Source organism: Oryx dammah, unplaced genomic scaffold (assembly GCF_014754425.2).
Source record: "Oryx dammah isolate SB20612 unplaced genomic scaffold, SCBI_Odam_1.1 HiC_scaffold_22, whole genome shotgun sequence".
Lineage (NCBI taxonomy): Eukaryota > Metazoa > Chordata > Mammalia > Artiodactyla > Bovidae > Oryx > Oryx dammah.
The window spans coordinates 7,033,003-7,054,984 of NW_024070206.1; the positions used below are offsets into that span (position 1 = coordinate 7,033,003).

Here is a 21,982-nt window from a genome sequence, read left to right on the forward strand (position 1 = left end):
AAACTTCTTAGCAGTTTTTAAGAGAATATTCATTTATTTTTGTTGGAAATTCAGTGTCTCTATCACTTTCTGCTCGTGTTTGTTTGTTTGGTTTTCGGCCTCTCTTTTGCTGACTGCTCTTCTGCCTGAACTGTAAATTGAGTCCCTTGGGGGTCTTACCTGGACCCACTTTTCCTTTTCTGCTGAGAGGCGGTATGGCACAGTGCTTCAATCTGGAATCATATTGGGTTGGTTATCATCTAGTTATTAGCAGCGTTTTCATATTGTAAAGTGGGTAAAAACAGGATAGTTGGGAGAATTCAGTAAGATAATACTTGCCATGCCCTTGACCCATATCCAGTACACAGTAGGCAGTTGGTGTACATTTACTTTCATTCTCATGTGTATTTTCTTCCTGAATCATCTTTGTTTCTAAGATACCAGCTCTCATATATATTGCTGTAGTATCATTTGTGTTTCTCAGTGTCAGTTTGTAGAGTCAGCTGTCTATTTTATTTGATTTCCTCCTCTACCCTTAATATACTGAAGTTAAAAGTTTCTGTCTTACTTCTGTATCTTAGGAATGGCACTCCCATGCACCTAGTTGATTAAACTGAGATCTGAACACATTGGCCCCTTTATTTCTCCCCATCTAATCATCATGGAGTTCTGCTCACCACCTCTACTTTGACCAGTTGAAGTGAAGGACTGTCATTTCTTGTCTGGTATACTCTAGGAGTCTTCTGACTGTATTTCCACTTCTTCCTTGAATCTATGTTTGGAAGCAGCCAAGGTGAGTTTTTTAAAAATGCCAAACAAAATATTTCATCTCCCATCTTCAGTATTTTGCACTGTTATAAACACTTTCAGTGTTATACACTAACTTTTGTACTCTTTAACATATCCTAGACGTGTCTGTCCAGCCTCATTTGGATCTTGTTTCCTATTGCACTCTGTATTTAAAATACATTGAATTTCTTATAGGTTTTGGAGTTTGACAAGCTTTTCCTTGATTCAGGACCTTTGCACATGCTCTGGAGAACCTTTCCTCTCATTTGTTGCCTGACTAACTCCATTCAGACTTTATCTGAAAGACTATTTTCTCAGAGAGGCTTTCTTTGATCTGCTAATTTAAGTTAAATTTTATTTTTATTCAATAAATTCTAGATTTGATTAATAAGTTATTCAGTAATCATATATATGTATTAAAATTTGAATTTACTAATTAAGAGGAGTGATAGTTCTATGAGATCATGCTCATTTTAAGTTTAGTCATAGTATTGTCATTGGAAACCACTAAACTTTTTTGTGTGTATTTATCAGATTTTCAGAGTCACATAAATTTCTGATGTGTCCGTGCTAAGCTGCTTCAGTTGTGTTCAACTCTTTGCGACCCTGTGGACCCTAACCCACCTGGCTCCTGTGTCCATGGGACTTCCCAGGCTAGAATACTGGAGTGGGTTGCCATGCCTGTCTGCAGGGCATCTTCTCACCTGGGGACTGAACCCGAGTCTGTTGCACCTCCTGCATTGGCGGGCAGGGTCTTTACCACGAGTGCCATCTTTGAAGCCCCGAATTTCTCATGACTGTAACATTTTTCTGGCATTTTCACATATATTTTGCATGTAGATAAAACACCAGCCCAGATTCGGGATGGGAGGATTCACACTCACTGAGGCACTCTTATGTTCACTGTCTTGTGTAAAGCCGTGAAAGCAAACCACTAAGGAAGAAACCGACTCAGAATCCCCTGCATGTTGTCCAAGGCCTTAGCGGTAGGGAGAGGGGAAACCTTGGTTTAGTCCAGGTACTGGAACTGTAAGAGGAGAGATTTTGTACGTCTGCCTTATTTCTTCTCTTGGCAGACTTCTAAAAAATTTCTGTAATGAGCAGAGGTTGCAGTGTTCTTTTTTTTAAAATATAATTTTATTTATTTTAATTGGAGGTTAATTACTTTACAATATTGTATTGGTTTTGCCATACATCAACATGAATCCACCACAGGTATACATGTGTTCCCCATCCTGAACCCCCTTCCCTCCTCCCTCCCCGTACCATCCCTCTGGGTTGTCCCAGTGCACCAGCCCCAAGGATCCAGTATCATGCGTCGAACCTGGACTGGTGATTCGTTTCATATATGATATTATACATGTTTCAATGCCATTCTCCCAAATCATCCCACCCTCTCTCTCTCCCACAGAGTCCAAAAGACTGTTCTGTACATCTGTGTCTCTTTGGTTGCAATGTTCTCACACATGTATCCCTTCACATAATATGTACATCGGGTTCTGGAGGGGGCATGACATTTTCATTATGGATCAAGCTTTTTATTCACTAACTCTTTTATTCCCCAGAGCATCCCTCTGATGTCTTTGAGTGTACAGCTGATGAAAATTAAACAAAGAACAATTAAGTGAGTTCTCTGAGAAGTGACATGGTGGAATATTGAATTATCGTTGAATATTTTTTATTAGCTAGAGAAGGAGAGAACATAGAAACTTTTAATTTCAGTAGTCGTGTCTGTCTATTTTCTGTCTGGTTGACTGGCTGTTTATTAAAAAAAAAATGTAACTAGCACAACTGAGCCTGGATTTTATGGATATTATTCTTAGGAGAAGGCTAAGTTTTGGTGTTTTATTTTTTGAGGTAATTCTTTATAAAAAAGAGTATTAACTAGATAAGTGTTCAGTTAGTATTTAGTTAAGGCAAAGATCAAGAAGGTGGAACTAAAGTTTGGGGCGCATTATTGGGTGAGTTGGATTCTTTGGGCCAAGTAGGGGCAGGACGTCCGTGGCCATACATAAGAGGAGACTCTGTGGAGGGTTGTATTAAGTGTCAGTGAACTGATTTTTCTCTCCAGAGCTTTCTCACTGCCATTTATGGCTCGTGCCTCCTTTAATAAATATTTTGGGTTTTGGCAGGACATTTTGATTCGAATATACATCTTGGTATTTTGATTTTTTTTAAAGAAAAAATTTAAAAGGAAGCTCATACGAGTATTCAGACCCTTATGTTATGGGTTTTACCATTTTACCTCTTACATATGTAGCATCTGAAAAAGGAATTTTCCTTAAAAGAGGAAATCATTCTTTAGACCTGGAGAATAAATACATGTTTCCAAGACTAGAATGGCATAGTCTCGAGCAAAGATTAGCAAATTCTTTTCTGTAAGGGACCAGCTAATAAATGTCAACTTTGTGTGCAATATACTCTCAGCTGCAAGTGCTGAATTCTGCTGTTGTAGCAGTTGTAGCTGTAGGTAACCAGTAAACCAAAGAACAAGACTGCATTCCAGTAAAACTTAAAAAAAAAACAGGCAGCAACTGGATATTGGTAGGGTTGGGGAGGACATGGCTTGCAAACTCTGCGTGCTTAGTCGCTCAGTCAGTCTGACTCTTTGTGACCCTATGGACTATAGCCCACCAGGCTCCTCTGTCCATGGCATTCTCCAGGCAAGAATACTGGAGTGGATTGCCATGCCCTCCTCCAGGGCATCTTCGCAACCCAAGGTCTGAACCCAGGTCTCTCACATTGCAGGAGGATTCTTTACCCTCTGAGCCACTAGGGAAGCCTGGTATCTAGAGAGAGATATTTTAGATCTACATGTTAGAAAGGATGGGCTTCTGGTTCCATTCTTCTCCATTATTAGCTCCATGATCTTGAACAATTGGACAACTCACTTTAAATCTCAAAGAGTGAATTTGTCTATTTGAAAATGAAAAAGAAATTGTAAAAAACATGGATAGTCACATATTTTCTTGTATGGGCAATATATGTTTTCTTTATACACTTTATTTATTGTGCATACATGATATCATGAGCATGTTTTTTTTTATAAGCAGAACAAACTGTTTAAAAATTAGAGTACAAGATGAAAGAAGAAAGTTGTCAAAAATCATTATTTGAAAGAATTTTGTAAGGAGTCTGTCAGGTTCTTTGTGGAACTAGGATCAACAAATACGAGGTTTTTGAATCAATATACACAAAGATCGTTTCTTTTGAATTTTGTGTCATATAGTACCTTCTTAGACACAGAGTCATTAACTGATAATTTTTATAGTGTTTTGTTTATATATTTATCGATAATTTAGCAAATTTATCGACCCCATACTATATGTGAAGGACTGTGTTGATGGGTTAAGATAGTAAAAATGGTAATAAATAACATAGTTCTTGATCTCAAGGAGCTTACATGGAAGGAGATGAGCATGTACACTAAATGTTATCCTATTGTTTGGTAAATTTTTTGGAAGTGAGTATGTGTCACCGGGAGGTCAGAATTGTTGGGGTGGAGGTAAATGCCAAAGGGACTTCATCAAGCCTGCCATGTCTGTTGGGGTTTGAAAGGTGAGTGGGAAGTCTCTAGACAAAAGGTCTGTGCTTTTGTGACCTTGGAACACCACAGGTAGTTCTCTGAAACTAGAAATGGAGTAGTGAGAGCGCTGGGGGCATGTGATGCTCCAAGTCTGGCCCGGGCCCGGGGGTGTGACGCTGAGGGAGTCTGAACGCTTTTGGAGCTACAGAGTGCTTTGGGAATCTGATAAAAGACAGGGTGCTTGTCTTGGTCAATCAGGCAGCATGAAGATTCAATATTTTGCATACAATTTTGGAGGTAAGGCTCTAGAGACCACTTTATGAGCATTTCTATGTGTCTCCCTTCTGGAAAAATCAAGGGAGGCAACGGTTACGTTAGTAGACAGATGCTTCATTGCCCTGCTTGACGGCAGCAGCAAATGCTTTTGATAAAGTAAAATAAAGTTTTTTATTTCATTTACCGAAGGACCTACTTAGAGGACCCGCCTGATAGTGTTGTGAGGGTAGAATGAACATGTCCAAGTACAGCAGTTTTAGCCCTGGGCTTACACACAGTAAGAGCTCAATAAATGTTAGCAGTTGTGTAACATCTGTGAAACTCGTGGACATTCAGAGATGTTGTTCAGTCGTTAAGTCGTGTCTGACTCTGTGTGACCCCATGGGCTGTAGCGTGCTAGGCTCCTCTGTCTTTCACTGTTTCACAGAGTTTGTTCAAATTCATGTCCATCAAGTCCGTGATGCCATCCAACTGTCTCATCCTCTGTCATTCCCTTCTCCTCCCGCCTTCCATCTTTCCCAGCATCTGCGTCTTTTCCGGTGAGTCAATTCTTCGCATCAGGTGGCCAAATTATTGGAGTTTCAGCTTCAGCATCAGTCCTTCCAATGAATATTCAGGACTGATTTCCTTTAGGATTGACTGGTTTGATCTCCTTGCTGTCCAAGGGACTCTCAAGAGTCTGCTCCAACACCACAATTCAAAAGCATCAATTCTTCGGTGCTCAGCTTTCTTTATAGTCCAGCTCTCACATCCATGAATGACTACTGAAAAAAACCATAGCTTTGACTAGACGGACCTTTGTTGGCAAAGTAATGTCTCTGCTTTTTAATATGCTGTCTAGGTTGTGATAGCTTATGGTGAATGGTGTTGGATTCGTGATCTCTGAAGAAGAAGATTTAGCTTCGGAACCAGGGACCAGGCTTGATCACTCAAGAGCTCTTGTGTAGCAGTTTATTAAAGTATGAAAAAGGGACAGAAAGGTTGTGACATCAGAAGGGATCAGACATCAGAAGGGATGGAGAGTGCCCCCCTCGCTTGTCTAAGCAAGGGAGTTATATATACTTTTTAAATTAGTTATTACAATAAATCAAAAGAATGTCTCAAGGTTGTAAAAATCTTACTAGACCCACTCCCGCAATTTACATTTTAAGGTAACAGGATTAGAATTTAACAATAGAAACATTTTACCAGTTCTATTCCCATACATTCTAAGGTATAAGGATTAGTGAGAAGGTTTTCAAGAAGGAGAAACGTCCTCAAGCAGATACATTGTTGTTATATAATTCCTAGTGAAAAGAAAAAGTGAAAGTGAAGTCGCTCAGTCGTATCCAAATCTTTTCGACCCCATGGACTATAGACTACCATGCTCCTCCATCCATGGAATTTTCCAGGCAAGAGTACTGGAGTGGGTTGCCATTTCCTTCTCCAGAGGATCTTCCTGACCCAGGGATCAAACCCCGGTCTCCTGCATTGTAGGCAGCCGCTGTACTGTCTGAGCCACCAGGGAAAACCTATAATCCCCAGTACAGAGTTTAAATTGAGTTGTTTGTTGTGTAATCATCAGTTTTGGGCTTAAAGAAAAAAGCATTTTATGTGACTAAGACTAAGGAATGTAGAGAAAAATAAATAAATACGTTGGTCCTTTCCTGCTTCTTAAGAGTCCCAGATCCTTCTCTCCTCCTCAGGGACCCCGGACTTATCAACCTGCCTAGGCATTGACCCTCAGTTGGTCATAGCATTTCTTCCAAGGAGCAGCGTCTGTTACTTTCATGGCTGTAGTCACCATCTGCAGTGATTTGGGGGCCCCCCAAAATAAAGTCAGCCATTGTTTCCACTGTCTCCCTGTCTCTTTGCCATGAAGTGATGGAACCAGATGCCATGGTCTTAGTTTTCTGAATGTTGAGTTTTAAAAAGCTTTTTCACTCTCCTCTTTCACCTTCATCAGGAGGCTCTTTAGTTCTTTGCTTTCTGCCATAAGGGTGGTGTCATCAGCATATCTGAGGTTATTGATATTTCTCCCGGCAATCTTGATTCCAGCTTGTGCTTCATCCAGGCCAGCATTAAATAAGCAAGGTGACAATATACAGCCTTGATGTACTCCTTTCCCAGTTTGGAACCAGTCCATTAATCCATGTCCGGTCTAACTGTTGCTTCTTCACCTGCATACAGATTTCTCAGGAAGCAGGTAAGGTGGTCTGGTATTCTTGTCTCTTTACGAATTTTCCAGTTTGTTATGATCCACATAGTCAAAGGCTTTAGCATAGTCAATGAAGCAGAAGTAGGTATTTTTTGGAATTCTCTTGTTTTTTCTATGATCCAGCAGATGTTGGCAATTTGATCTCTGGTTCCTCTGCCTTTTCTAGATCCAGCTTGAACATCTGGAAGTTCTTGGTTCAGGTGCTGTGAAGACTAGCTTGGAGAATTTTGAGCATTACTTTGCTAGCGTGTGAGATGAGTGCAGTTGTGCGGTAGTTTGAGCATTCTTTGGCATTGCCCTTTGTGATTGGATTGAAAACTGACCTTGTCCAGTCCTCTGGCCACTGCTTAGTTTTCCAGATTTGCTGGCAGATTGAGTGCAGTACTTTCACAGCATCATCTTTTAGGATTTGAACTAGCTCAGCTCAAATTCCATCGCCTCCACTAGCTTTTTTGTAGTGATGCTTCCTAAGGCCCACCTGACTTCGCATTCCAGGATGTCTGGCTCTAGGTGAGTGATCACAGCACCGTGATTATCTGGGTCATGAAGATCTTTTTTGTACAGTTCTGTGTATTCTTGCCGCCTCTTAATATCTAATGCTTCTGTTAGGTCCATACCGTTTCTGTCCTTTATTGTCCTCATCTTTGCATGAAGCGTTCCCTTGGTATCTCTGATTTGGGCCCGTGTATTTCTGGATCTCTGTGGGTCATTTCTTGGGAGTAAAATCTCCTTCACTGAAATACCTTTCACAGCACTGGCTCAGCTTCTCTCACTGAGAAGTTTTGGTGCATGTTTTCTGCATAAAACAGTAGCCATGGTAGAGATAACTAATGAATATTATTATGTGCCTTTCCCCCTTCTTTTTAGAGCTTCTAATATTCAGTGGGGACATTTTCCTTGTTAAGAGACACTGACAAGGCCAGTTGGCCTAAAATTAGACCCAGCAGCTGTGTTTTGAATCAGGGCCCCACGTGTGCACTTCGCACTCATTTCCCGCTGTGTTTGTCTGCTGCTTTATCTTACTTCAGGGAGCAGCCTTTTTGGGTGAATTTTAACATCCGTGTTTTTCTCCTGGTACAACCAGAAAGGTGTTACCACATGATCGTTTGTCGTGGTTGTTTACACTTACGGAATGGCAAAACCCAGAACAGCAGGTTTACTTACTAACGTTTAGGAAATCCCCTCAGAGTATAACTTTAACTCAGGCTGTGTACAGGGATTTTAGTCTTCATCCCTCTTCGTACCTCTCAATCCTTAAATTATTAACATAAAAGAGAATATGTATCCAAAATAAAACTTTGGAGCCAAAAGCAAAATACTAGGTCATTCTTATATTTATTTGCTTTCCATATCAACTTTTTTTTTTAATTTTGAGAAAAAAAATCTCGTTATTATTTGTAATTTTTTTGACCTCTAGAAAGAATTTTTGTTTTGTTTTTTCATTTTCCATTCAGAGTCAGTGTTAACCAGTGTTCATTTTATCAGTCCCAGTTCCTTTGTATTTCTTTGCCCTACTGTTTAAAGAAACATCTGAAAAAAAAAATTTCGTGTACACAGTGTTATCGTGATTTGGTTTAAGTATCTGTGGTTATAAGTGCACTTCATTTCACCTAATTAAGTTATTTAGTCATTTACACATTAGCGATGTACTACATATTCCACTGTTACAGGAACTTACTTTAATTATACCTGCAGTTGTGCTCTGCTCCATTATATCCATAGATCAAGCTGAATAATGGCAGTCTTAAAAGCCATATGCTAAGACTGATTATAGGTCATTAAGGCCAAATTAAGGTAACATTTCTGATGGCCACAAGCGGAAGTCTAACTAACAATTACTTTTTTGCTTTTGCTTTGGGGAACTCATTCTATTTGGCTTTGATGTTGCTGGTCTCATCGTTTGAATGTCTGGTGTTTGGCATGTGTTGGTAGCTGCTTTGATGATGCTAACTTTTTTAAAGGGCAGAAAATACACAACACATTTTTTAATGTATACAAAAATCTCAATGAATTTTCTGATGTCTTTCTCAAAAAATTATGCTTCTTCTTCAGCTCTCTTTCTTGCTACCTACCATTACAAGTCAGATGGGCAACCGATTCTCAAGTCTTGCGTTGGGAATATACTAGAATTCCTTTAAGTTACTTTAATGAATAATAGAATAAAGCCTGATTGGGAGGATATGATGCTTTGAAAGTATCATATCCTTCCAAAGAGAAATGCCTTGGCATTATCTTTTTTGATGGGAAATTTGGTTAAAAACAATAACAATCTGGTTTTTAAGGCATCAATATTAATTCTTGACTTGTTTGGCCTGAAATCATTTATTAAGAAAAAAGGACATCCTTCATTTCAGGCTTATCCATACACATTTTGTAACCTAAGAATGGGTGACTCTGATGTTAATTTTATCCATGAGAAATGCTTAGACATTGTATGGGAATAAATAATTTTGGGTTACTTTGTTCAAATAGAATATAACTAAAGAGGTTTATTTCTAATGATCATTACTTGATTACTTCCCAGTTTTATAATCTGTGATTGAAGTTAGTAAGGTTTAAATAGGAAAACTACACTCAAAAATTCCAATTTAGATGTTGGGCTTTTGCTGGATTAATGAGGATTTTCCTATGTATTCAGATCTGGAAGATATTGGGTGGTTATACAAATAGAACTGTGGTTGATATGGATCCTCTGTATATTTCAACCAGCTCATGTACTTTTTAAAAATATTCCCACTTAAAAGTGATAGTTCAGGGAATTCCCTGGTGGTCCAGAGGGTAAATCTCCAGCCTTCCACTGCAAGGAACATGAGTTCAGTCCCTGGTCCAGGAACTGAAATCCTGCAAGCCACACAGTATGGCTAAAAAAATAAAAAAATTAAGTGATAGTTTAGTCTTAGACATACCAGTGTAGGAAATTGGAAGTTTACCTTACATGCACAGAGGGGCGGGGGGTGGGGGGTGGAATAGGAATATACGTATATATTGCCATGAAAATGGTGAAAAATTGTTATTCAGTCATGTCCGACTCTGTGACTCCCTGAACTGTAGTCCCGAAGGCTTTTGTGTCCGTGGAATTCTCCAGGCATGAGTACTGTACCTGCATTTAAAAAATAAACACGAGGAACAAACTGATTACCTGAGGATAACTGAGGAGGAAATAAAGAGCAGTATGGTAGGGATGTATAACTTTTGTATGACCCTGATTCTTAAACCATGTACGTATATTTTCTCTATTTAGAGTTGTTTTTTTTAAACACTAAACAAAAAGTTTGATGACAGTGACAGACATTTTAAGGATTATATTGGATTGTTTTGTTAAGAATTCTAATCATAAAATATTAGTTTGGTCGTTTTCTCATGTTAGTTTTGGGGCAAATTAAACATTGGATATTCTTAAACATAGGTTTGTGTTTAAACATAGATTTGTGTTTACTCTAAAACATAGGTTGTGGCAGTATTAAAAATCAGACCCGACACAGATCTTACAGGGCGCTTCCCTGGTGGTCCAGTGGTTAAGACTCTGTGCTTTCAATGCAGGGGACCTGGGTTCAATCCCTGGTGAGGGAACTAGATCCTGCATGTTGCAACTAAGACCGGGCACAGCCAGAGGCGGGGGGGTGGGGGTGGGGGGTGGAAAGACAGACTTTATAGAGGAAAACTGTTGGACTTAAACAGGAATTTGATGGGTTGCAAACTTGCCCCTGCACACGGAAGGCTGGGAGAGATGGAAGAAAGATGCAGGTCGCTGCAAGTTGGTAGGTGGCAGGTGTAATTAGCAGGGGAGCTTGCACAGGAAGCTTTTCTTGGCCAGATGCAAGATGAGCACATTTCTACACTTGCTCACCAGAATCTTAATAGTTTATGTAGAGTCCTTAATAGGGTTCAGTCCAAACAACTCGTGGTCAACTCGTGGTCACATCCTCTCCATGACCTATGCTGCCGACAGAATTGTGTGTTTACATAACACACGGTTCCAGTGGTCTTAGGAGATGGAAGAGGCATTATTAGGAGTTGGGTGTGACACAGACTCCTGCGTGATGACCAACTTGGTTCTGGATTTCGGGACCGTGAGAACTTCCATAAAGTGGAAATTGGAGCAATAAGTGGCATGGACAAGCTACATTTTAAGTTACTTTAAAAATACTTAACTCACACTAGAATTATTATAACCTGTCAAAATGTGACTAAGATGTCAACAAATTCTTGAAATTTTTCAGATTGGTAGGTGCTAATGTACTTGAATTAAGGTGAAATGTGATGATTTAGTAACTTTATTTTAGTGAACAATGTGATTGATTTTAACCTTTAAGAAAAGAAAGGTAACATGGGCATGTGTATTTACTTTACTGTGGAGAAAATTCTCCTTAAATTCTTAATACAGTAGGCCTTAAAACATCAAACCTTCATTTGGACAGTTTTCATTTCATAGCTGAGGACCTAACTGTGGTTAATTTAATATCTTATTCATTTGCATTTATTAATACAATGCTGGGAAATTATGCTGCATTCTTTTTACAGTGGTGTTTTTGCTGATTGATCTTGTCTCTGAAAATAAAACAAGACACTAAAGCCACTATCATAGTTCTTAAACACTATTATTCTTGAATGAGGATGTGAAATACAGGGCAAATTGTGGGAAAAAAATGCTGTTCTGGAAAATTACTCAATCCTTTTAAAGTCAGAGAGATTAAACAATTCGGAATTTGAAAAAAAAATCACACTAAAAGATAAAGGTATATAAGTTCACTTAACTATTAATGATACAGATTAATCTGCAGAGAATTAAAAGCAGCTTTGTTGATGGTAGACGACACATGTAGTTAATAAGGACATTACATCTCATTTGGGGTTAGGTTGGCCTCTCATTTATTAATATCTGTTTAAACTACAAATAGAAAGAACTCCATTTTTACCAGACTTCTTGTCACAAGACCCAGTCTCTAAAGAGAAATATCGTTGATGGAAAACCAGAAAGACTAAATAGATGTATTTGGTCTCACAGGCAGTCCATTAATTTGCTCAAATTAAATATTATCTTTAAATATTGAAAGGTTAAATGTACACTGATAATGGATTTAGACAGCTATTAAGCTGTAATTGCCTTCTAATGTAGTTACTAAAAGACATTTGATATAACATATTGAGAAGGAAGAATTAGGGACTTTTCTGTATCTCAGTTTTAACTGAGTTTTATAGCTTTCATTCTGGCTGTTGTAGGAATTGGATAACAACAAAGTTTTTTTTAATGAGAATGCATACAATATACATAAAATGTTCAGTGGGCAAGTTGACGAGGAGCTGCGTTTTGTTCAGTGTTCTCATCCTTTTTTGCAAATCCTCACCATCGATACTGTCAAGTCAGCTCTCCACCCCCAATGTTTTTCTATTAGATAAAAGTCAAATTTCTGAAAATGTTACCAGTGTATGATTTTTACATAAGTTGAATTACTGTGTTTCGTGCACTGGGTATATGGGTACACTAGTAACCAAATTAATTTGAAAATTTGTCAGTCTGCTGGAGACTTCCAGCTGGCTCAGGTAGTCAAACTGATGACTTTCGCTGGCTTGTAGGCAGCTTTCTTTTTAATGTTTGCATGTTTGACTTAAGGGATGATGTTTTCCTGTTTTTACAGGTTGTGTTAGTTGAGCTTCCAAGTTTTAACAAACTATGGTTAACCCCAGAACACAGGCTGATTGATTTAGTCCGTCACTTGCCTCTAAAGTTCAGTGAAGGGACAAGATATTGTTTGGGAAAGAAATATAAAGGCGACCTAGTGCTTCAAAACATCTTTTTCCTTGTGAAGCATCTGAACATTATCAAAGTACAAGTATGCGTCAGGAAAAAATTACCTTCAATTAAGATATCAAGCCAAAGTATTTTTGAATTGAACAAAGAAAGGGAAAGAAACACCCTGCTGTTGATCCCTGTCACTCATCAGATTTTTGTATTAACAGGCAGCCTCTATTAGTTTTTTGGCTAATCTCAACAATCTGGTTTTCTTTTACTTTTTTTAGAATTCACTTTGGTTTCAGAAACCATTATTGAGTAGTAAATGTGTGTGAAAGTCTGTTCTGGGAAAGATGTTCGGCTTCCGGGTGGTGCCAGGGTCACTGCCTGGCGTCCCCTGGAGGTGTGCGTACAGTGCTGCACATGGCCACCCTGCTTGGCACCTTCCGAGCAGAATGTGATGATAACTGTGCTTTTCATTGAACTTCTAGGGTACTCTCACAAGTATATTTTAATCCTTTTAGATCCTCAAGAGTAGCTTATTTCAGTTTTACAAACAAAAACCCATGTTCTGAGTGATCTTATAACTTGCCTAACTTAAAGCAGAGTACACATGAATTAATATCAGGCAGAATATAAAAAGTATGATGAGAGTTTCAAATGCCGTAGGATCCCAGAGGGAGACACTGCTACTTTCATTGACCATGGCCAAGGCAGAATTTGTAGGGAAGTCAAAGTCAATGTATACCCTTTTTTATGAAAGCAGCAGTATATCCTGTGACATTTTCCCTGCTCACTTAAATAAGTGTTCTGTTTTCTCCCTTTAACTTTAATCCACATTAACATTAAGAGAATAGAAAATCACATTTCTAAATTTTACTGAGGTAGTTAAGTAGAGAAGGTAATTGCATTACGAGAGTCTAATATATAACATTTGTAATCCTTTAAAATGGAATTAGGACTCTGTCTTCTCAGTTGCTGTGGTGACTTTAGGCTTCACTCATTTAAAAGTGTTCTAGAAAATCTTTTTAAAAATTCTGAGCCACTTTATATTTTTCTTTAGATAATTTTAGAACTATTTACCAGCTAATTGTGATTTTCTTTTAAATATGGATCTCCAAATATTTGTTTAAAAATGTGATTTTCATATACTTTGGTATGACTTTCCATCTTAATATACTTTGGTATGACTTTCCATCTTTTCTTCCTTCTTTCCTTCTTCTTTCTTTTCCCTTTTCCCCTTTTCTCCCTCCCTCCCTTCCTTTCTGCCTTCTTTCTCTTCCAAATATATATTATCTCTCAACCCACTCCAGTGTTCTTGCCTGGGAAATCCCATGGACAGAGGAGCCAGGCCGGCTGCAGTCTATGGGGTCACAAAGAGTTGAACACGTCTGAGCCATGAACAACAACAGCTAACTCTTTTGTCTAGATTTCTCTTTAAAGTTAAATGGAAAAAGTGGATTCTGTTGATTGGGCTTGATATTGTCTAATGTTACAACATCCTTGGGCTCTGTGAGGCTGATTCTAAGACACAGCTTTTAAGTCTTTTCATGTCATCTACATATGCTGAGAATAGCCATTAGCTTCCCCACCCTGAAAGCCTTGAATATGATGATATACCATATACACATTCTTGATATTTACTGATCCCTTAGGTACACAATAGCCTGAAGAGCTTCGTAAACTTTTCCACCCAAACTAAAGACAAGAGTAAATACATAAACACAAGGAGCTTGAGGACTTGGCTGAAAGTTGCCACCCAGAGCTTGAAATTTATTTGCATGCTGGTAAAAAAAAATGAGCCACGAGTTGAAGCTCAGGAAGACATCTGATATTTGATGCTTATCCCATCTCACTGTGTATTCCAGGGCACCCTTTCTGTTTACCCGGATGGAAAAGCACAGTTTTAAACCAATGCTCTTGGGTATTTGAGGTGGTTTTTTTTTTTTTTTTTTTTTTTTTTTAAAGAAGTCGCACTTGTTTTTCATTCCATGTCATTTTGCCTTCTCTTCTGTTAAATACCATGAGTCTTAATCTTAAGGCTTTAAAAAGAAGCAAACATTGTTGCCTGAATGAAGTTCAGACATTAAAACCAGCAAAAGAGGACATTGACTGCCGCATGTGATGTTATTTCCTTCAGAATTATTGATATAAACTATTCATTTGTTGATGGCAAATGTGGAATTTTGCTGATGTCTGAGTTTCTCTTGTAAAAATGATATATGTTTTCATATAAAAATGTTTTATTGACTTACTAAATAGTGGACATTCTTCAGGTAGGGGGAAAAGATATGTATGTGTGTTTAAACACACACATACACACTCAGATCTATACCTGAATCAGGATTTGGCACCTGTGGGATTTTTCTCCCTGTGTGGTTCGTGTTCTTAGTGTGACATCCGTGAGTACAGATATGTGGGGAGAACACCCTGGAAGGTTGGTGAGCTACTTTACCCTACTGTGATTGCTTCTCTTGCTGTGCCGTTCATTCCTGATTTAAATACCTAATGACTCTCATCAAACAACATTTAAACTTTCTATGAGATCCTGTGAGTGTTCCTTTAGATCATATTATGAGGAACAATGGCTGAAATGAGCTTCAGTGAGAGGCTGTGTCTCCGACGGGGCTTCTGCAGCTGTTGGTGATGGCGGTTGCTCCCTCAACCGAACGGCCGCCGTCCCGTTGGTGGCATTTTGCCCATTAAGCGATATATAAAAACAGTGCTCCTGGTACGGTACGTGTCATCTCTGCATCATTTTCGGGTTCAGCCTTGGCATGTTCTGGGGCCCGTACTTTCCCCTTCTTGGTAATTTAACAGAAAGAAAAACTGACTTAAGGTGGCGGCGGCAAGGTGAATGAAGTTTCCCAAGAAATGCCTCTTTGGTGTTTGAAACATTGGTCGTCAGCCAGTAATTAATTTATTTTAAAAGGAATTCATCTTGGGCCTGACAAAGCAGTGGAATAGCTAGTTTTCTAAGACAGGTGGAAGGTCTTTGCCATGTCCGAAGTGTCAAGAGTAAACCTAAATTATTTATAAGGTATTAGTGACTTTATTTTATTTTTTTTAATTTTCTAATTGGAGGATAACTGCTTTACAGTGTTGTGTTGGTTTCTGTTGTACAACAATGTGAATTTGTCATAATTATATATATATCTCACTTCCCTCTTGAGCCTCCCTCCCCGCTCCCACCCCCCACCCAGGGTGTCACAGAGTGGCAGGCTGAGCTCCCTGTCCTGGGCAGCAGCTTCCCACAGGCTATCTAGTCTCCACGTGGCAGTGTATATGTATGCCTTCTCAATTTGTCCTGCCCTCTCCTTCCCCCACTGTGCCCGCAAGTCCGTTCTCTACATCTGCATCTCTATTCCTTCCCTGCAAGTAGGTTCATCAGTACCATCTTTCTAGATTCCATGTATAGGCATTAATATACGGTATTTGTTTTTCTCTTTCTGACTTATTTCACTCTGTATAACATGCTCTAGATTCATCCACCTCTAGTGACTTTAATTTTATTGATAACCTATGATCAATGTAACAAATCCAATTGAGTTGAATTGTAACCATTGTTTCTGTGTGAACTAGTGTCAGGCTCTTTGCTAATTTCTGAAGGGAATCAAAAAGATGGACCCAGAATAGTTCCTGACCTCACAAAGCTTTGTAAGGATGGATGGAGACATAGATACAAACAAATAAGGATGCTAGATCCGATGGAATTAAGATATTTGAAAGAGCTAAGCCGAGGAGTCTTTGCACGTACAAAGCCATCAGCAAATGATTGTTGAAGTCAAGTGTGTGAAAGAATTACCTTTGAATTTCAGATATTTCTGTGTCACCATGAACTTCCTGAGTGGCTGACTGAACATGGTGATTGCCATTTGATGTTGTTTAGTCTAACGCTCGGGGACTAATTTAGCATAGAAAATATACAATTTTTCCTGTTTTACCAGAAAAAGTAGAAGCCAGAAGTTGTGTGTTTTTTTTTTTTCCCCTTTGTGCTTTTTCTTTTGAATCTGATTTCCCTCATCTTATTTTTTCCCCCAGGCTTTTGAAGAGGATGATATGTTCTGAGGCTTATTTTATTTGATTTTGGCCACGCTGGGTCTTTGTTGCTGTGTGCGGGCTTTCTCTAGTTGTGGCAGGCCCCAGAGCATGTGGAATCTTCCTGGACCGGGGATCGAACCCGTGTCCCCTGCATTTGCAGGCAAATTCTTAACCAGTGGACCACCAGGGAAGTCCTCTTGAGGTGTATTTTAAATAAGTTGAGGAAAGTAACTTGGCAAGTGTGACGAGCATGGTTAATCTGTGTGCATAGAAGATGAAGACACTTCAGAGGGGGAGAGTCGCAAAGACCAGGAAAGGAGCCCTGGGAGTTGTTGGTAGCGTGGGACACAGCTGTGACTGTGCTCCACGCTGTGCAGAGGAGACTGTAGAGGTGGGGAGGCTGTGTTCCGGAGTTAGACCCTAAAGGCTGAGTGCTGGCTTTGTCATTCGCCCGCTGTGTGACCTTCGAAAAGTTAAACTACCTCTCCGAGTCTCAGTTTGCTCATCTGTAAAATGGCAAGAGTTAACAAGGTCTCCTTCATGGATTCATGAGGACCAAATAAGCTAACCCACATAGAAAACTGTCTGGAGTGCCACTATTTAAAAAAAAAAAAACAAAACACAAAACACTAACATTATTAGCTATTTGCCCCATCATGGGGGGGAGGGGAAGAATGTTTTTCAAGGCATTTGAAAGAGTAATGTATAAAGAAGATGATTTTGGCATTAGAGTTTTGGTCACATGAAAGTGAGGAGAAAATGGACATTTCGTTCAAAACTGAGCAGCTCTAAACATTAAATAAAGAGGTTTTGGGGGCTGCCAGTAGTGACTGTGGTTCAGGTATTTTAGAAAGTTGGGCATAATGGATACCCTATTCAATCCTTTTTTTTTTTTTTATTGGAATCAAAGAAAATGGATACATAAAGATTTAAGAGGAGGGGGACATTCTTTTCTCCACAGCTGGTCATGAGCCCAGTGTAGTTGGCAGTAAAATGGATTGTTTGGAATGTGTCCCTAAAATCCTGTAATTTAATTTTCATTATTTATATAACACAGTCGGTATACGTGGCACTTTACTGCACATACACAAGGCCAAATTTCTGGCCTGTGTAATTTCACCAAAGAAAATGCTGTAATAGAAATATTGGTACCTGCTCAATTAACTGCAGGTTGGTAGCTCCCCACCACTGATATACATGGTCCTAATCAACAGGGGGATGACCTACTGTTGGGGGTGAAATAAGGGGTCAGAAACTGGATTAAATAGTTCTGGGATGACAAGCCCATGTTTGGCTTTGTATAAAATCAGGGACTTTGAGGAATCCAGATAAACAAGTTTTTGAGTATTGAAGTTAGAGAAAATAGCAACCAAGCTGAGTGCTACTGTGTAAAAGAAAACTATTAAAATATTAAAATAGTTTTTTCTCCTGTAGCACTCAGCTGTTTTGTACACTATTAGAAAAGAGTAATTGTCTGGACGTGTCTAAGAGAAGATAGAGTAAGTTTTCTAGAAAACTCTAGACATCTAACTTGGAGAATCTGTGGATCTCAGCACATATTTCAGGTTAAAAGTTGTGATTATCAGTGGCCCTCCAGTGAATGATATTAACTTCCGGACACCAGAATTTGTTTTCACAGTGACTGGGTAGGCTGTGTTCAAAAAGCACATGATTTATTGGACTTGATTATTTTCTGATTGTAGTTTTCAAAAGAGTCATTTGGGCCAGAAATAAGCTAATAATGTATTGAAAGGGGCAGAATCACAATCGGTTATTTAGTTTTAGTTTGAATTAAGAAGATATTCCTGAGATTAGCAAGAGGAGTCAGAATCAAGGACATTGTAAGCACTGAGGGTCAGAATATATTCAGCATATGCAAGCTTGCCACTAGGAACCAGAAAAAATAAGGCACTCTGACTCCTTTCTTGTGCAGGGTCCCTGTGCGACGACAGAATCTGATTATTGTACAAATCATTTCAATTTGTGACGACGGCTTGGAGATGACTGCCTAAACAAAAATCCCCACGTAAAGTGAGGGGCTCCCCGCCTCCCGTGAAGGATTCTCTTTGAGAACTGTCAGAAAACAAAGCAATACATTCACATAGTCATCATTCAGATAAACTAAGTACAATATACCCAGCAAATCGGTTCACACATTTGCTGTTTTAAGGAATTGGGATTCAAATCTTATTCTCGATTTGACACACTCAGGTTTTCAGGCATCACTTAGATTTGTTCAGATGGCTGAGCCGAGTCAGGTTCATCTGAACACACAGCAGAGCCAGGTCTTTGCAGTGGGGTGAGGTGGGTGGGGGTAAGGCCTGGTGAGGTCACACACCCTCATTCACCCCATGAACAGAGAAGACGAGCACTATGACATTCGATGGGAATTTAAATTCTGGTTTAAATTGATAAAGCAGAGTTGTTATTTCATGTGCTCATCCTTGTTTTTCTACATCACAAATGGCGGTTTGTTTTCCAGAGAGGTCTGGGCCTAGAGCAGCAGGTCACAAAACCTAGGGTTTTATAGCATTGTTTTTCAGCCTCTTTTGGCTGAGTTGAATTTGCCTGGGCAGAAGTTTTCTTCCAACAGAGTACATCCCAAAGATGGCCTAGGAAATATTAAATATCTTAGAAAATTTAGATGGAGACAAAGCTTTGTTGGGGAAGTTTGCACCTGTTTTTTTTTTTTTTTTAATTCCTTTCTTAGGAGCAATTCTAATCCTTAAATTCTTTACGCAGGGGGTATAAATAGACACCAGTGGTGGCTGTGGATGACTAGCTATGTAGCTGTATATCAGCTAGATCCACAGGATGTCAGAACAACTAAAAATTTTAATAAATTTTGTTAAACAACTGGTCAGGTCAGTTCTAACCCATCAGGATGTTTTATTGTAAATACAAGCATGGTTGTTGGTTTGACAGAGATTGTTTGCATGAGATAATCTATCATACAATTTCGAAATGCATAGCCTTTTAGGAATCTTGTTATAGAATTTTATTTTACACCTTCATATTTTAAAAATACAACACTGATCACATTGAATAGGAAAAGTGCAATTAAAGTGAAATGCATTTCTTTAGGCAGTAGTACAGCCTGCGTGCTTCAGCAGGGAAGGTGTTTGAAGTTTCAGAACTGTAAAAGTGGATTTGTAGTAGAGCCTCTGTCTGTTTCAAAGAACGGCCGACTGCACAGCTGTTGGGAATCTGCCTGGAATGGCATGGAACTTTGGAGAATGTTTCTACTCAGAAGCTGGAATACGATCCTCCAGCAGCCCACACAATGTAGGATCTGTGCTTTCCTTTCTCCAGTTCTTTCTTTTTCTCTGTTTTCCCCCTCTTCACTTACTCTGATTGATGGAAACACGTGCTGGGAGCTTTCCCTGACATTCTTTCCAAACACTGCGAGTGTGAGATGGTATGGTGGTGCTGTGTCTATTTTTGAAAGTAAGGCTGTTAATGTAAAGCCCGTGTTGATCTATTGGGATGAATTATAATGGTGATATTATTGCAGCCTTCAAAGCTGAACATTTATTATTTTTCTCACCTACTTTGGGTTGCTGATACTTGATCATAAGAACATGCTGTACATCTGGTTAATTTGGGGAGACTTATTTGTGGAATCCCAAAAGCTAGACTTTGATTCTTCTTTGTATCTTGTTCAAGACCCCCTCCTATTATTAAAAAGAAGAAATAAATGTTATCCATCACAGACTCACTTGGCTGCTGCTTGGGTCCTTATTATCACTCTCATTATTAACGCTTATGGTGAAAATATTTTTGTTGGTTTATCATTAATTTTGCAAATACAATAAAAATAGCATTGTCTGTTGGAGTGGCTCATCATGACCCTTTTAAAACTTATTTTTTTAATGTTTGTTTTTATTTATTTAATACAGCTGCACTGGGTCTTAGTAGCGGTATGTGGGATCTAGTTCCCGGGCCAGGGATTGAACCTAGGCCCCTGCATTGGGAGTATGGCATCCTGGCCACTGGACCACCAGGGAAGCCCCTCCTTTTTTTTTTTTTTAACTTTTAAACATTCAACTCAGTTACTCTTGTTTTGACATCTATATATAAAAAGTTAAATATCTTTTCATATAGGAGGTCATGTTGGAATTCAGAAGCCAAGAGAAATTGATAGTCAGCCATGTGCCCTCCTGAATGGAAATCTTAAGTTATGAAAAAATTAACCAGTGGATGAAATTATTTTTGAAGTCTGTTTTACAGTCACATAGGTTCCTTAGAGGCAGGTCCCGTGTCTCCCATAATCATACTGTATTCCTTATTTCTGGTAGATTATCTGGCTGCTGTTGCTGCTAAGTCACTTCAGTCGTGTCCGACTCTGTGCGACCCCATAGACGGCAGCCCACCAGGCTTCCCCGTCCCTGGGATTCTCCAGGCAAGAACACTGGAGTGGGTTGCCATTTCCTTCTCCAGTGCATGAAAGTGAAAAGTGAAAGTGAAGTTGCTCAGTCATGTCCAGCTCTTAGCGACCTCATGGACTGCAGCCTACCAGGCTCCTCCGTCCATGGGATTTTCCAGGCAAGAGTACTGGAGTGGGGTGCCATTGCCTTCTCCGAGATTATCTGGCTAGAGAAGTTATTTAATTATTATTTGCTAAATGGCTGAAAGAAAAAGTGAATGGTACAATCCAGCACTGAATTTAACAGCAAAGGTTCATTTTCCTCAGCACTTGTTGCTTGATTAGAAGATAAAACTGTTCAGTCATACATGATTTAAATATATATATGTATTATGTATGGGCTTCCCTGGTGGCTCAAATGGTGAAGAATCTGCCTGCAAAGCAGGAGACCTGGGTTTGATCCCTGGGTCAGAAAGATACCTGGAGAAGGGAATGGCAACCTACTCCAGTCTTCTTGCCTGGAGAATCCCATCGAAGGGTGGATCCTAGCAGGCTATAGTCTGTGCGGTCACAAAGAGTCGGACACGACTGAGCGACTAATGCACATATGTTTATGTGTTTGTGTTTATATATTTATATATATCTCAGTATATATATATGGAGAAGGCAATGGCAACCCACTCCAGCACTCTTGCCTGGAAAATCCCATGGACGGAGGAGCCTGGTTGGCTGCAGTCCATGCGGTCATGAAGAGTAGGACACGACTGAGCAACTTCACTTTCGCTTTTCACTTTCATGCATTGGAGAAGGCAATGGCAACCCACTCCAGCACTCTTGCCTGGAGAATCTCAGGGTTGGTGGAGCCTGGTGGGCTGCCGTCTATGGGGTCACACAGAGTCAGACACAACTGAAGTGACTTAGCAGCAGTAGTATATATATATGTGGTCCAGTATGGAGGAGAATTGTATGGATACACACACAATAATCATTATTGGGTGCCTCAAGAGCACAGCTGTGTGCACATCCCATGTTGAACTTTGCGTAATCTTCACAACCATTGCGCAAGGTCACAGCTAT

At 39.4% G+C, this 21,982-nt stretch overlaps 1 protein-coding gene and 1 non-coding gene across 21 annotated transcripts in view; both read left to right on the top strand.

Moving 5' to 3' along the window:
* The window catches only part of TCF4 (transcription factor 4), a 388,054-nt gene that overhangs the window by 27,405 nt on the left and 338,667 nt on the right, over positions 1 to 21,982 (top strand). The window lies entirely within an intron of this gene.
* Positions 10,265 to 10,337, top strand: TRNAE-UUC. The gene has a single exon. It is a non-coding gene; the product is annotated as a tRNA-Glu (tRNA).